The 15,604-nt window shown below is 38.4% G+C and overlaps 1 protein-coding gene across 2 annotated transcripts in view; it reads left to right on the top strand.

Moving 5' to 3' along the window:
• Positions 1-15,604, top strand: part of MARCHF1 (membrane associated ring-CH-type finger 1) — a 249,725-nt gene that overhangs the window by 74,143 nt on the left and 159,978 nt on the right. For both annotated transcript variants that reach the window (XM_086746884.1, XM_086746885.1), the window contains one exon: positions 11,998-12,076. The gene's annotated coding sequence lies outside the window, so the exon portion shown is untranslated. The remainder of the gene's footprint in view (positions 1-11,997; positions 12,077-15,604) is intronic.

The following is a 15,604-nucleotide window of genomic DNA, read 5'->3' as shown; positions in this document are numbered from 1 at the left end:
ACATTATCTGTGTATTTGCTGAGGGTGTCTTCTGTCCCACCTTGCAAATTACTACTGAGAATGTTGAATGGTGTTGGCTCTCATATTGACACCCGGGGTGTGCCTTTGGTGATTGATCTGCAGCTGGATTTGGTGCTGCTGATCGACAGCCCTTTGAGCCCAACACTTTGTATAAATTTTCATTGTTTATTGTTAATTTTAGGAGGTGATCTTAATTGGTAGGAACTGTTAGTGTGAGCAAGGATTTTAAGTACACATACAAATGTGGCAGACTGTGCATAGAGACCAAAATATTTTGCAGAAAGTGATAGCATGGTGGTGTGGTTCAGCCTCAGTTGGGGCCAGACTAAGCAGTCTCTCTCTCAGTCCCCCTGCTCTCCAAGGGAATAGGTGGAGATAATATAAGAAAAAGGCTCGAGGTTTGAGATAAGGACAGGGAGGAAATCCTTAAAGTTACCATTACGGGCAAAACAGACTCGACTTGGGCAAAACTATTCATTTATTACTAAAAACAGCAGGATAATGAGACAGAGAACAACATAACCTCCCCCCAACCCCTTCCTCTTCCTGGGCTTAACATTATCTCTACCACCTTACCCCCCTACAAGTGGCACAGTGGGGAAGAGGGAATGGGGGTTGCGGTCACTTCATCACGCGTTGTTTCACGCTGCTGCTTCATCGTCGGGGGAAGAACTCCTTGCATTCCTCCCCTGCTCCATCGTGGGGTCCCTCCCACGGGCCACAGTCCATCGTGGAACTGCTCCGGCATGGGTTATCTCTTCCATGGGGTGCAGTCTCTCCAGAACAGCTGCCCCAGCGGGCCCTCCATGGGCCACAGCCTCCTTCAGTCATTCGCCTGCCCCGGTGTGGGGTTCTCCACAGGCTGCAGGTGGATTTCTGCTCCTCCGTGGACCTTCATGGGCTGCAGGGGAACAACCTGCTCCACCATGGTTGTCACCACAGGCTGCAGGGGAATCTTGGCCAGGAGCCGCATTACTCCTTCCCCTCCTTCTTCACTGACGTTGGCATCTGCAGCCATTCCTCTCACAAGAAAAATTCTTCACAAGAGGCTGGCAGATGCCTCTCAGGATCTCTTCACATCTCATTCATTTCTCATCTCCTCTCCACTTCTTGCAGCTGGGCCAGGCTGTGTTGGGCCCAGATGGCCACTCGGCAGGAGGCCAGAGGCTGAGGCCTGCAAGGCCCACAAGGCTCGTGCCTCCCCCTCTCTGCCTCTGCTCAGCTTCTTCACATCTTCTCTTCTCTTTTTTTTTTTTTTCCCTATTTTCCCCTTCTTAAACACGTTAACGCAGAGGTGTTATCATGGAACATTCTGCTACCAATTGGCTTGGCCTTGGCCAGCAGCAGGTCCGCCCTAGGCCCGGCCGAGTCCACTGAACAAAGGGGAGCAACTTCTAGCAATTTCCTACAGAAGCTACCACCTTAGGCCCCCCTTCCCTAAACAAAACCACAACACATGATGTTAGTATAATTCACCTAAAAAGCCAACAAACAGATGTGGAAACCTGGCTTCCTCAGTTCTGAGGCTCATGGGAAGTACTTGCATCTGTTTCATCTGGCTCCAGACTATCCGTTGGTCTTCCAGCGTGCTCATGTTTTCATGCCAGGCCAGGGTGGGAAATGCTGGAAACAGAAGACCTCTTCTAGTCACTCTTTCTCTGTCTACGTTGAAAAAAACTGAGATCAGCAGGCATAGCAGGGTCAGTGTCATCAGAAGAGCGGCTTAAAAAAAATTTGCCATATATAGGTGAGAAAGATGCCAAACACGCTAAGTAGGGAAATAAATGCATATATTGCAAAGTGCTGGGTTGTCACAGATGGCTTTTTGTCATTGTTATTCTAAGGTTAAAGCCAACATGGAATCTTCAAACATGTTCATGTAAGAGTACAGTTCTAAGAGATAAGGGACAGGGTGATGTTGCTCTACATATGAAAGATCACAGGATTTTGCAAGATGAATATGCAAATAACCACACACTGTGATCCTTGGCGCTAACTGTTGAGATAGTGATAGTCTGTGACTAAAATTCTGATTTACAAATTGCATATATGCTAGTAAGTGGATGGATATGATGTTTTCATAACTTCATTAGATCCTTTTGCTGGTTAGCATCATACCAGTGTAATCCAGATGGAATCTTGTCATCTTATTGTGCTCTTTTTTTTTGAGTAGGAAAGACAAAAGAAAAATTGAGTAGCATGTAAGGCGTCTGATCTAACAGAGTAGAACAAACTGAATGGGATGGAATTACTTCTAATACATTAAAAGATGTATCTCAAATTATTGAATCTTTACCTTATTTTTTTTTCTGTGACTGTCATGTGCTTGGAAGTTAGGACAGTTGCCATAATCATGTATGTGCTTTCATCTAAGTGAAAAGTAGGAAGAAGCTTTCTTTGCATATTTGGAAACTTACAGCAGAGCTTGACAATCCAATGCTTCCTTCAGTGAATACAGTTGAATTTCTGCTTTTAGGAAGTTCTGCTTCTTGGATAGATGCAAAAAGCATCTACAATTCACTGAATTTTTATATATCAATCAATAGACAGTAATCTGTGTTACATAAAGGATTTCAGATAATTGAGAATTACTCCAAGCACAGTTCTCTATATTCCATATTCTATAAGAGTAAGGCCATGTGACCTCATGTACTAATCCAATATATCTACTTTTGTTCATTATGAGACAGTAGTTAAGGATTCAATATCTTACCTGTTATGGGCATGACATCTGACTTTTAAATTGTCATCAGTATGATTTGGGTTTTTTTGTCACCCTTCAGGCTTAGGAGAACGGTTGCTGCTTCTGTGGGTTGTGCTCCTGATAGCTGTGTTGAAACCACGTGGGGTTTCATCTGTAAATGCCGCAGGAAGGCTCAGGTTCTGCTTACTATGTAGTTTAGGAAAGTTTTAGGATTTTTCTTCATGTGGTTTTACTGGAATTTGGAAAGCGAAAATCTGCTTACATTTGGATCACCTTCCTTATTTAAAACCACTTGAATTATAATTAAAATTACATGTCTAAATTTTCAGAATATAATTAATGAGTTGTGCCATGGTTTCAGTTCCTATACTTTCATTCAGTTCCTATACTGTCATTGTAGCTGAAAGTGCAGCAAATAAAATAACCAGTCTTCAAAAAGAGAGACGCTTGTTTGAATGTGCCTTGGCACCTGCCAATCTTTTAGTGAGATTTCATGGCAAAATTTCTGCACAAATCTTGAAATATTTTGTCAAGTCAAAGCCTTTGGGGATTTATTGAATGTGAGGTCATTACTCACACTATGGTCATGTGAGATGGTAACTATGGCAACTCAACTGCAGCGTATTGCAATGGATGGTGAGGAGAGGGGTTTACGTCAAAGAAGTAATATCCTTGGACATAGAAAACGTCCTCGCAGAGCCTCCTCAAATGAAGATATTATATGGATGTTTTATTTCTGTGAGGTTCTTTTGTTTTCTAATGTCAAGGAAAATTAAACTTCCAATGTCTAGCCCTCTACCAAGTTTATTTTAAGTGGTATCACAGGTTTTAAAGAGAGGTTTATCTTGTGTCCCCTCATAATTTAAAGCTTGTAGAATATTCTTAGGGCTTTAAAAGCATTAAATCCCTAGAATTTAATGCAGTGAAAACTGAAGCTATGAAAATATATGGCTTAAAGTTTTGGTATTTATTTTAGTTTTATTATATAAATTAGAAAATAGTAAAAGATAAATGAGAAAAGGAAGGAACAGTAGCTTTTTGAATTCTGAAAAAAAACTTTATGGAATAAATGTAGGTGAATGGCAAAGTTACTTAAACAGACATGTACAGAGAGAATGCTGTGCAATGTTTTGATGTGAAGCCTATGGGAACAGAAAATTACTGCTTGTTTAAAGGCATTCTAAGTTGTAGTGTTCGCAAAAGCTCTCATTGGATTTTGCAACACTTGCAAATCTTTTGAGAACCCCTACACCTATTTATACTGTATCAGATCTCCAGCTTTCCCCATTTTTTTTTTTTAACTTTAGGTAGTTCCTATTGACAGAGCTGGGTTTAATTTCTTGTAATTTGTCCCATCAGTGCTGCTTCCTATTATGAACCTTCTGCAGCAGCAAGACTGGGTGGAAAAGGAAAGTACATGTATATCCTGCTCTTCTCTTCTAAGATTATAGTTCACAGATTGTACTGTCAATACGGGTGGAAGTACTTTGTTCTATAGCTTGAGTGGATGAAATTGCACAGCCATTGCTGATGACAAAGGATTGGGTTTTTTGTTTGGTGGGTTGTTTTTTAAGCAGTAGAGATTGTGTCTTTGAGTATGTCAGTGCTTAGGATAAAACTGAGTTTGGATCTTGTAAAAATGTTGTAACCTTTAAGAACATCCCTGCCTTCCTCAATATGCTTACTGTGCTTTGAAGTAAGATGAGCCTCCCTCTGTTTTTTGTTTGAGAGATAGCACCATGAATATTTGGAAAGAGGCATTTTATGCCTCTCTGTTTAAGCGTTAAGCTCCCAGAAGGGTTTGGGGCTATGATTGAGCCTTACATAGTAACTTCAAAATGCACTGCCATTCTGGTTTACATCAGGGACAAGCTGAAGATCACAGAATCCTTGGCCAAGTCAGGTGTAGAAACTATGAAGACATGACTTTATTCTCTGTCATAGTGACAGGAAGCATGACCTTTAATTCCATTTTATGTCATCCTTGTCATAAACATACATAGAGTGAAATCTTCGACATACTGAAGTTTATGGGAGTTTTGCTGGTAACTTCAATGAAGTCAGGACTTTACAAGTTGTGTATTATAGGGGAAAAAGTAAAAGGTTTAGATTCAGGTAACTCTCATGTGAATTTTTTTTTTCTTCTATTGAATGCAATTGTTCATTTTGCGATTTTGGTGGCATCTTAAAAATAATCCTATGATCTTTCTTTATCCTATATGAACATGGCCTAGCCATTGAGTCTCGCTGCTTGTTATAAGAAAGGCAATAGCAGAGTAAGGAGCTAGAAAGCAGAAATAAAATACCTGTATATACTCATTTTCTTTTGTTAGTGGGAGTCCTCCCTTTCCCCAGCCCAAACATGCACACTGCTTACCATGGCAGGTGTTTCACCTTTGAGTCATGTTTGAATCTAATATAATGCAGAAGTGAATGAAAGTATAAAATCAAAACAGAAGAAGCTGAACTAACAGTTGAACAGCTGAGGAGACAGTGAAAATTTTAGTTAAGGAATGTGATATCCAGTACAGAGACTCAAGGAATTCTTTATTTTTAAATTGGTGGACTGTGAAACAGGTTCCCTTGCAGATTCCCTCCTACTTCCAGAAAAATGTAACTGCTCCTAGTTGCCAAGTGTAGCTCCTGGTGATTAGGATTCAAGCAAACAGTGGTAAAGTCATTCGCTTAGTTTACTTGTAGCCAGTGTCAGGACTGAGCTGGCATTGAAGTTGTTCAGGGATGTTGTGACAAAAACTAACACATCCAAATAGGATAGGGGATAAAGCTTGTCGTAGTCTTCTGAAACACCTATCCTCTTTCAAGGTTGTCGACATGGAATATGTCTGAGATTTTTGATTTCCTATCGATAGAATTTTTCTATAATATCGACTCAACAGATTGTTTGTAGTCTGTCTGTCTGTGTTGTCACACAAAACATACTGTAGGAACAAAGGGTTTTTGTCTTTTGCGTAGGCTTGTCCAAATTGGAGTGCAAATCCTGGTCTCTCTTCCTTTTTGATACTTGCATCTTAGTCTGCTGCCAGAAAGGGAGTGAGATGTCGAGGTTGAAAGCTCCTCAGTTGTGCTGTTTCGTTGATGGCCAGCCAGCCAGCAGCACTGATTGACTTAATGCAAATGGAGCTTGTTTTGCTTTGAGATCTAGTCTGAGATGGTGCTGTCATTCCTGATGATAACTAACTTTTAAAATTAATTTTGTATTTATCTTTTGTTGTCCTTTTAACCTTTTGGTTTCTCCTGCTGTTATGTATAAAGCATAAATATGCAGAAATTACTTTTAAAAGAAATGCTTGTCACCAGCAATCTTTTTTTAAATCATAATTTTTTTTTAATGTTTGGCTTTGATTTTATGGTAGTATTGAATCCCAGATTGAAACCAGCTAATGGATTTCACAGAGAAAAGGCATAGTTACTATGGCTACACAGCACCCTGAAAGCTTAAAAGGACAAAGGATAAATGAATAAGGTACTGGCTGCTTAGCCATTTCTAGAATAGATTCTAATAATTTAACAGCTTTATAGTCTTTCAGACACTGTCAGAAAAAGAAAGATATTAGTCCTTTAAGAATTTGTATTTTATTTTTAGTTTAGATCATTACTTTTTAAGTAGCATATTTGAAAAATATTTCTCAAAACGTCCACTGTTTTTAGCCAATTTATTTCACATATATCTATTGCATGTAATATAATTTACTATTGCTGATAATTACTGATTTTTTTTTTACTATGGTATATTAAAATTAGTAGAAATCTAGTCGTCCTATAGACGAAAAAAACCACAGAGTAATTGTGGTTTGATGAAAACTTGTAGTAATGTACTTTTTATAGCTTTCACTGTAGTTTTGACTAAAACGTTTTTACTTTTGGTTTTCTTATAAACCAATCTACATACTGAAGATAAACATTTTGTATATAGTAAAGAATAACAAAACACATGGATTGTTAGGTTCGTGCAAGTAAGGAATTGAATTACCAGTTTTTAGCATCACCTTAGTGACTGGTGGCAGAAATGCCACTATCTGCCTTTTCTTGAGAAATAAAATGCAGTAGAAATCAGAAGCATACCACTCATCAACTCATTTTAATGACCTGTTAAATAATAGTAAAGTGTTTTTTAGAGTGCAATGCAAAAATGCATCTATTGTTCACCACAAATAGATAGAAGTTCCGTCTACTGATAATAGTAGAGAGCGTACTTTGGCTATGGGTAGTAGAAAATGATTGGGGAGGTAGCAGGTGAGCTTATAGCTGGTTTTGTAAAGAAATATTTCACGTGCTGTTGTTTGCAGGCAGAGGGCTCTTGTATTTGTATTTTGGATATATCTGTCCAGCAACCTTTGCATGTATTTGTAAAGCAAAGTGGGCTTGCTGCATATGCAGCAGACCAGATGAGCCATCCTCCTGTTGTAGATCTGTCCTGTGCTCCATAGAAATGCCACATTTGCTACGTTAATTCATAGTATCATTTATGTCTAAGATGTGCAAAGGAGCCTTTCTACCTAAAAATATCAGAATTATTGTACAGAACTTCACCATACAGACCAGCAGTCTAGACCAATCTGTAAAGCCTGTTTGGGCCAAATTCCAAAATAAGCAGAAGAAAATATCTAGGAAAATCCAAGAATAATCCAAGTAAATGTATAGGTGAAAAGAGGTGATACTGGTAGAAAAATGTTGTGGGTTTCATCTTGCTCTTTATTGTGGATCTGAGACTGCATAAATATGTAGTAGTTCTTAAAGCAGGTCTAGGTTCTAAACTACTATAAACTGAACTGTGGTGGTGTAGAAGTGAGCCAGAAGCTCTGATTACCTTTTAAATCTCCACAGGGTCTGTTCCTAGCTGCTACTGGTGGTTTTGGACAGACAAATATAAAATACAGATAGACTTTGAAATTCAGGAGGCTAGTTTTCCTAACTTAAGACAATTCTTTAATTTACAGCTTGAACAACAATTCTGTCACAATTTCACACAGAACCACTGTGCTAAAGACTAAAATGATATTTACTAAGCTCTATTTTTTCTTTGAGTGCTTACTTTATGAGAGTTTTTCAGAAGATCTTCACTTAAAAGTGAATGATGTATATTTCTACTGCTTCTTAAAATAGGGAGAAGGGGTTCTCAAGGTAGATTCTCAGGTAAAATATAAGTTACTTTCAGGATATCACTGTTATTAGTTTTTTATCTTGGATTAAAATGTATTGAGAAATTTTCCTCTTATTTATACTTCTTTTATCATTTTAAACACGAGGATGAAAAAATTAGATGGGCTATTAATGATTTGCAGGTGGTGATATGTGGCTAGATTTGCCCCATAGTAAGCAGTCATTATAGGCTTTTCATTCCAAAACTTACTTTTCAGCATAGTGTAACCTTATTCTTTAAAACTTGTATTGTGCACAATTTGTTTTGCTACATGTAACAATGATTTGGAAATTTTAATCAAGTAGAAACTACTGAAGAACTGACAGGTTTTTTATAATATAGATCTCCCACTCAAAAATTAAATTATAAAACCAATAAAATAAATTTCTTAAAAATCCCCTAATTAGGAGGGGTTTTTTTCATGGGTATTTGTTTCATTTGTGTGGTTATTTTGGTTTAATGAAATACTAGATTTATTTATTATTTACTTAAATACTGCTGGAAAAGATGCTGCTCGAAATTCAGGAGTGGATCAGTTAGAAGTGCTTCAAGAGAAGACTGGGACTATGTGATATTTGATGTTGCCATGGGAAACTGCTTTGCAAGAGCATTTGCAGAGCAGATGGACCAAGATAAATAAAACAGATACAGGTACTGAATAGAGATTGTGTAATGTTCTGTGAAACAACAGGAAAATATGAACTCAAATCTATGTAATATAGTTCTTTGATTTGTCCTTTTTAATGGGTATGCTGATAACTTAATTTTCAGAACACAGTTCTTTATAGCAAGCTTGTTTTGTCTTCCTTTAAGTGGAATATTATATTTTTTTGTGGTGTCTTATCTTGCACCATTAATAAACAACTGTCTGATATGACTAGTTCAGTAGTGAAGGTTGCCTATAGATTTTGTGTTTTCAACAAATCAAAGAAAATTTCAGGTTTATCTGCCTCATCTTGTGTGTTATGCAAAACCAGTAATGTCCTAACTTTATGCTGCAATCTACTACCTTTTAGGCTAGCTTCTAAAGTTACATTTAACTACACCAACACTATGTAATGAAAAATCTTTGTATTTCAAATGTTATAATTTTGTTAGCTTAACATATACTTGGCTATTGAGAGCTCTTGTGTAACCTTATATACTAGGTTTTTTTTCCTTGATTTAAAAAAATAAAGAAGAAAAAGACACATGCCCACCTTGATTAAGAGCTGGGATGTCTTTGTAATCATATGTTTGGCACAGAAGTTTGTTTCCTTAGCAACATGAATACAAAAGATATCCATATGACTCTGTACAGGCAACATGCCTTTGTAAGAGTACATATGTACAGAAATCTACTGTATGTTTATTTAACATGTATTCTTTATTCTCCCTAGCAATGAATTAAATAGGCATGTGCTGTTAATTTTTCTCTAAGGAAATTGCTAGTTAGAGAATTTGAAATACAATTTGTAGTCATATCTTTTCAGCAATTCAAATTCAAACTTGTAAAAATAAAAAGCTTGTAAAAAACAAAAGCTTAATCTGCTGTCTTGAAGATGTATGATTTTGACTGCTAAAGGTTTGGTTTGTTTTTTTTTTCCCTAAGTAATATATTGACTGTAAACTTTTTTTCTGGGCTTTTAATCTACAATCTACCTGTGCTTCTGTTCTTCGTTAGTTATAAAACTTAATCCATGGGTTGATTTTTCCACATGCAGTGGAAGGCTTCTTTGGGTCATCCTGTCATAAACTCATGAATGCCCATGTATCTGTAGGTGTCTTTCATTTAGTATAAATGCATTGAAATAGCAAACCACTGAATACTATGCAGTTATTTTTAGAGTGCATGTTAAATTTTTTTTTTGAGTGGTCAGAGTAATGTTTGTTTGTTTTTAAGTATGTTTTTGTTGTTAATCCATTTTAAAGATCACATGTGAGTATCTGCCTGAAGTAATATGTTTATGTGTATTCTGCTTTTTTTTTCAGGAAAAACAAGGGGAGTTAGAAGCAGGAATTGTTGGGGAAAATTTAATTTAATTTAATCTCTTTTCAATTTATTTTAAACAGAGATCAGTTGAATAAAACACTTTACAGAGTCACAGAACTGTTGAAGTTGTTGGAAGGGACCTTGGAGATAGTTCTGGTCAAAGCAGGGTTATGTAGAGCACATTGCCCAGGACTATGTCCAGTTGAATTTTGTATATCTCCAAGGATGGAGACTCTGCAACCATCTTGGGCAACCTGTGCCATTGGTTGACCACTCTCACAGGGGAGAAAAAAAAATATCATTATGTTTAAATGGGATATCTTGTATTTAATTTATAGCTATTGCCTCTTGTAATTTCACTGGAAACCGCTGAGAAGAGTGCCTTCCTTACTCCGCCCCTCATCAGGTATTTATAAGCATAGATAAATCCCTCTGAGCCTTCTCTTCTCAAGGCCCCCATCTCTCTTAGCCTCTCCTCGTACAAAAGATGCTCCAGTCCTTTAACTACCTTCATGACCTTTTGCTGGACTTGCTCCAGTAAGCCTATGTCTCTGTTGTACTGAGGAGCCCAAGAGTGGACCCAGCATTCAAGATGGCTCGCCAGTGCTGAGTAGAGAGAAAGTATCAGTCTGCTTGTGGTACTCTTCCTAATGCAGCTCAGGTTGCTGTGGGCAGCCTTTGTTGTGAGGGCATGTGGCTGGCTCTCGGCCAGCTTGTTATCCCTCGAATCCTTTTCTGCCAATGTGCATGGGATTATTCCTGCCAGGTGCAGGACTTTGCATTTCCCTTTGTTGAACTTCATGAGATTGCTGTTGGCCCATTTCTCAGCCTGTCAAGGTTCCTCTAAATGGGAGCACAACCCTCTGGTGTATTGACTACTCTTAGCTTTGTAGTAACTGTGAACTTGCTGAAGGTGCGCTCTATTCCACCTTGCACATTATTGATGAGTTGTTGAACAGTATTGGCTCTCATATTGACACCTAGGGTGTGCCTTTGGTGACTGACCCCCAGCTGGATTTGATGCTGTTGATCCACAACCCTTTGAGCCCATAAGTTCTGCCAGTTTTCTGTTTAGCTCACTCTTCATTTCTGTTTCATGTTTCATCAATTTGTCAGGGAGGAGACAATGGGATATTGTGGAAACATTACTAAATATAAGCAATGTTCAGTGTTCTCTCCTTGTTCATTGCATCAGCCTTCTCATTGTGAAAAGCTATCAGGTTGGTCAGGCACAATTTCCCCTTTATAAATCCATGTTCACTACTCCTAAACACCTTCTTGTCCTTGCATTTGGCAATGGTTTTCAGGATTATTTTCTCAATTCCTTTCTTAGGGATTAAGGTCTGGTTTGATGCTTTCCTCGTTGCCCTTGGCATCATCATTGGTGCCCATCTGAAAGAGCAGCAGAGGGTAATAATCTGTAGCAAACTTTCCACAATGTCCTGATCTGAGTCCCTGGCAAGCAGCAAACCTCCCTGGGCACAGTCAGGGTGGCAGCTGGGGGCCTTCGTCCCCCACAGCAGGGAGTTTCCCACCGTAAGCACCCACCACGTGCTTCTGCGCAGCTCAAGTTTAGCTGCGTTGGGTGCTTTGCTGGACAGAGCTTGTACTTGTTACCCTCATAGGACAACTATTTTAGTTAAATGCTTTCTGTATTTTAATCTTTGTTTTGTGAGCAAATGTATGTAAAAACATTGCTAGTGAACAAATTACGTCTTTTGGCTTTTTTTTTTTTAACTAAGCTTTATTTATTCTTGAATGGTATTCTGACAACGCCTTTCATGTTAGCTGGCTACAAAATGTCTTTTTCCACTTGTGTGGCTGGTAGAGGGAAAATCATGTATGGTTTTCCTGTGCTCAGGGAGATTAAGGATTAATCTTTAATTAATCTCAAATCAACCTGAGAGTCTGCAGGAAGATGAATGGGAACCAGTGTCTGGTATAGAATTTTATAAAGGTTACTTAAGACTGCCTTTCCAGTCCAGAAGTGTTACATTAGGTTGTACCATCTGGAAGACACTAGCATTAAGTTTTTTCCAAAGCTTGCTTCATAATATCATTTAAGGCTGTTAAGTTTAGGCATACAGTATTTCAGTGTGACATAACTGGTCTTACATGTGTCTTTTTTCTTTGTTCTAGGAAATGAACCCAGGAAGTAATGTGAAGGGCCATGTGAAGCTCTGTCATAGCAGAAATTTGCTAAAAGATTGCTTTACCTGTAAGTTCTTCTTTCCTGTTGTTAAATCTTAATTTATATTCATACTGCTGGAAAAAAAAAAGTTTATTTTGACATTTTGACTTGCAACTTGATTGTGAAGAAAACCCTACAAACTGCCTTATGTTTAATGCCTGTTATTATTAACTTGCTATCTTTTAGTGAAGAGCAAACAAACATTTTTCCTCTACTATTAAGGTTTTGCATCTAATGAGCAAGATTTTCATGTTATGTTATTGTAGGTTATACATCCACTGCGACGCACACTAAACTGCAATAGCTTATTTTTCAGAAATTCTTTTAGAAGTGAGTGAAAGGTAGAAAATGTCCAAAACTGTGTAAGAGTATGAAACTCTTCCACTGAAAATTTCTTTAGCAAAGACTGCCTGTGCAGATGCCTGCTGTGACTCAGACCTCTTCTGGATTCATCTTCTGTTTCCTGAGTTATTAAATTATGTGACAGTACCCTTTACAGTTGTGTCACTTATGGCAAAGAATTTTCTTAGAGCTATAGTGAAATAATTTAATTTCACATACATCACATAATGAACCCCACTTAGGAATTTAAACTTTTGTTTTCATCTTGAGTCTAATTGTCTACATCAAAATACTTTAGCAAGTGAGGGAGATTAATTTGTTCTCCTAGCAATATTGCAAGAAAAAATAGAAGATCCATTTTACACAATGAGCCAAAAGCACTGGACTGACTGTTGATTTTGGCAGATTCACACAGCTGGTGGCAGAGCTGAGAACAGAATTCAGAAGTTCTTTATCTCAATTAAGAGTTATAATTTGAAAATAAACTATGAGACGGGGAAGAGAAAAACTTCCTACCTAGGTATCATATATAAATATGCCTAAAAAGTGTATCTTGAGGGGGTTTGGAAGTTTATAAGCTAGAATTTAGCGAGTACATTAATTTTTCTCCCTTGTGTATGTAAATAGCTTAGCTTAATTAAACATCATCTAGTTATCAAGTTCCTGAAAAATATAAGGGGGAAGGTATTAACAAAGAATGTTCCAAAATGGATAGTAGCTGTTTAATAATTTAAAAATAACTATTTCAGATTTTTTTCCTTATCTAGCACTCTATTTTAAAGTAGCAGCAACTCCTATACCTGGGCAACATAGGTAGTTTAGTTTGGCATAACTTCCAACCAAATTAAAACTTAAAATTCTAGTCTTCCACAATTCAAACTCTTTATGAAGCAGCAGAAAATGTTCTGATTTTTATTTCTGATTTTCCTCAAAAAGTACTTCTTTGTCTTAGTATTTCTTTACTACTCTGATTCAACTTGAGAGATGTTGAAAAAATCACATATTAAGTGCAAATACAAGAATATCTGTTAGAAATTAGAATCTTAGTTCTGCACTTCTTGTAAAGTAAAAACTGAACATTATTGTCTTCATTCTATTAATAGTCACACAGTACTGGTGAAACATCAGCAGCATTATCCTAAATATATTAAAATGACTCAGATGAAGGAGTGTGTCCTTTGGTTTTATCAAAGAATCTGGAGGGGATATTCCAGGATATTCAAGGAGACTTCTATGATTAGTCAAGGAAGAGAGAAGAGAAACTGCTGCTCTGATAATGCTTCCTTAATAACCGAATTAGTCAGATTTTCAGTATTATTTGGTAGACTTAATTACTTAGCAGTAGTCAGGCAAGTGGATTTCCATTATCATAATGGTAGCCTTAAAAAACCCAAATAAAGTGAAAAGAGGTAAATTGAGTTACAATTGGATAATTTATTTCAACTTTGTCTTCTCTTTCAATTGCTTTGTTCATCTCTTCATGTCTCTCTGAGAAATGCAAGTATTTTATGTGTATATGTGTATGTATATACATAAGTGTGTGTGTGGGGGGGTGTATCAGTTGTAGATATATTCACTGAAAATATGACAATGTTTGGGACAAGAGTACAGTCTTGACTTGGAAAAATTTTAAATGAGAACATGGAGAAAATTCTTTGACAGAATGCAAAAATTGAGAGCTGCGTTGCACACTGAGCACTATAGAGTACACTTGCAGCCTCCCAGACAACAAATGTGTTATTTGGAGTCCTGCAAATATGCTGATTTCCATCTGATTTTAATAGTGTGACTGTGTCTGAGGACAAAATAGTGGAAAATATGGGTTTTTTTTCCTGATCTAGAATGTTGTCTATGACTGTATAGTTATAGGCAATTCTGAAGCCTGGTTGGAGAACCAGCAATATGTGAGCATGGAGGCATATTTTCTTCCCTTGGCCTAAGAAGTGATCCTATATCTGCCCCTCCCAAGTGTTCACATACATAGGATGCTAATGGAGTATAGGCACTAATAAATGACATCAGAGGTACCATAGTCCTAAACTTTATTGCCAAAACGAGGTCCAAGGAGAATGTAGGCCCCCTCCAGAAGGAAATGGGTGTCCTGGTTACCCAGGACATGGAGAAGGCTGAGGTGCTCAATGACTTTTTTGCCTCAGTCTTCACTGATAAGGGCTCTTGTCTCACCATCCAAGCTGTGGAAGGCACAAGCAGGGATTGGGAGGATGAAGAACCGCCCATTGTACTGGAAGAGAAGGTTCAGGAATATCTTCAGAGGGATCTGGATAGGCTGGATCACTGGGCTGAGCTGAATGGCATGAGGTTCAACAAGGCCAAGTGTCGGGTCCTGCACTTTGGCCACAATAACCCCATGCAGCGCTATAGGCTCGGAGCTGAGTGGCTGGAGGACTGTGAAGAGGAAAGGGACCTGGGGGTGTTGGTTGATGCTCAGCTGAACATGAGCCGACAGTGTGCCCAGGTGGCCAAGAGGGCCAACGGCATCCTGGCCTGCATTAGAAATAGTGTGGCCAGCAGGAGCAGGGAGGTAATCATCCCCCTGTATTCGGCACTGGTGAGGCCGCACCTTGAGTATTGTGTTCAGTTTTGGGCCCCTCACTACAAGAAAGACATTGAAGCCCTGGAACGTGTCCAGAGAAGGGCAACAAAGCTGGTGAGGGGTCTGGAGCACAAGTCTTATGAGGAGCGGCTGAGAGAGTTGGGATTGTTTAGTCTGAAGAAGAGGAGGCTCAGGGGAGACCTCATTGCACTCTATAGCTTCCTGAAGGCAGGTTGTGATGAACAGGGGTTTGGCCTCTTCTTCCAGGCAACAAGCAGAACCCGAGGAAATGGCCACAAGTTGTACCAGAGGAGGTTTAGATTGGACTTGAGGAAAAACTTTTTCTCTCAAAGAGTGGTAAGGCACTGGAACGGCCTGCCCAGGGAGGTGGTGGAGTCTCCGTCCCTGGCAGTGTTCAAGAGGCGGCTTGATGAGAAGCTACAGGATATGGTTTAGTAGCTGTGGCAGCAATGGTAGTGGGAAGACGGTTGGACTAGATGATCTTATAGGTCCCATCCAACCATGTGATTCTATGATTCTATGATTCTATGATCATTTTTTTGTGTTATGCAAAGTGTTCTTCTTTAGGTATAACTTCAGTTTTGCAGAAGTACTGAAGATACTTGTGCACTTGATGTAAAAATCCTTCATGTGGTACC

The sequence above is a fragment of the Chlamydotis macqueenii genome, chromosome 4 (assembly GCF_036417535.1).
Source record: "Chlamydotis macqueenii isolate bChlMac1 chromosome 4, bChlMac1.mat, whole genome shotgun sequence".
Classification (NCBI taxonomy): domain Eukaryota; kingdom Metazoa; phylum Chordata; class Aves; order Otidiformes; family Otididae; genus Chlamydotis; species Chlamydotis macqueenii.
Note: the sequence above shows the minus strand (reverse complement) of the source record. Positions and strands in the feature narration are given on the sequence as shown.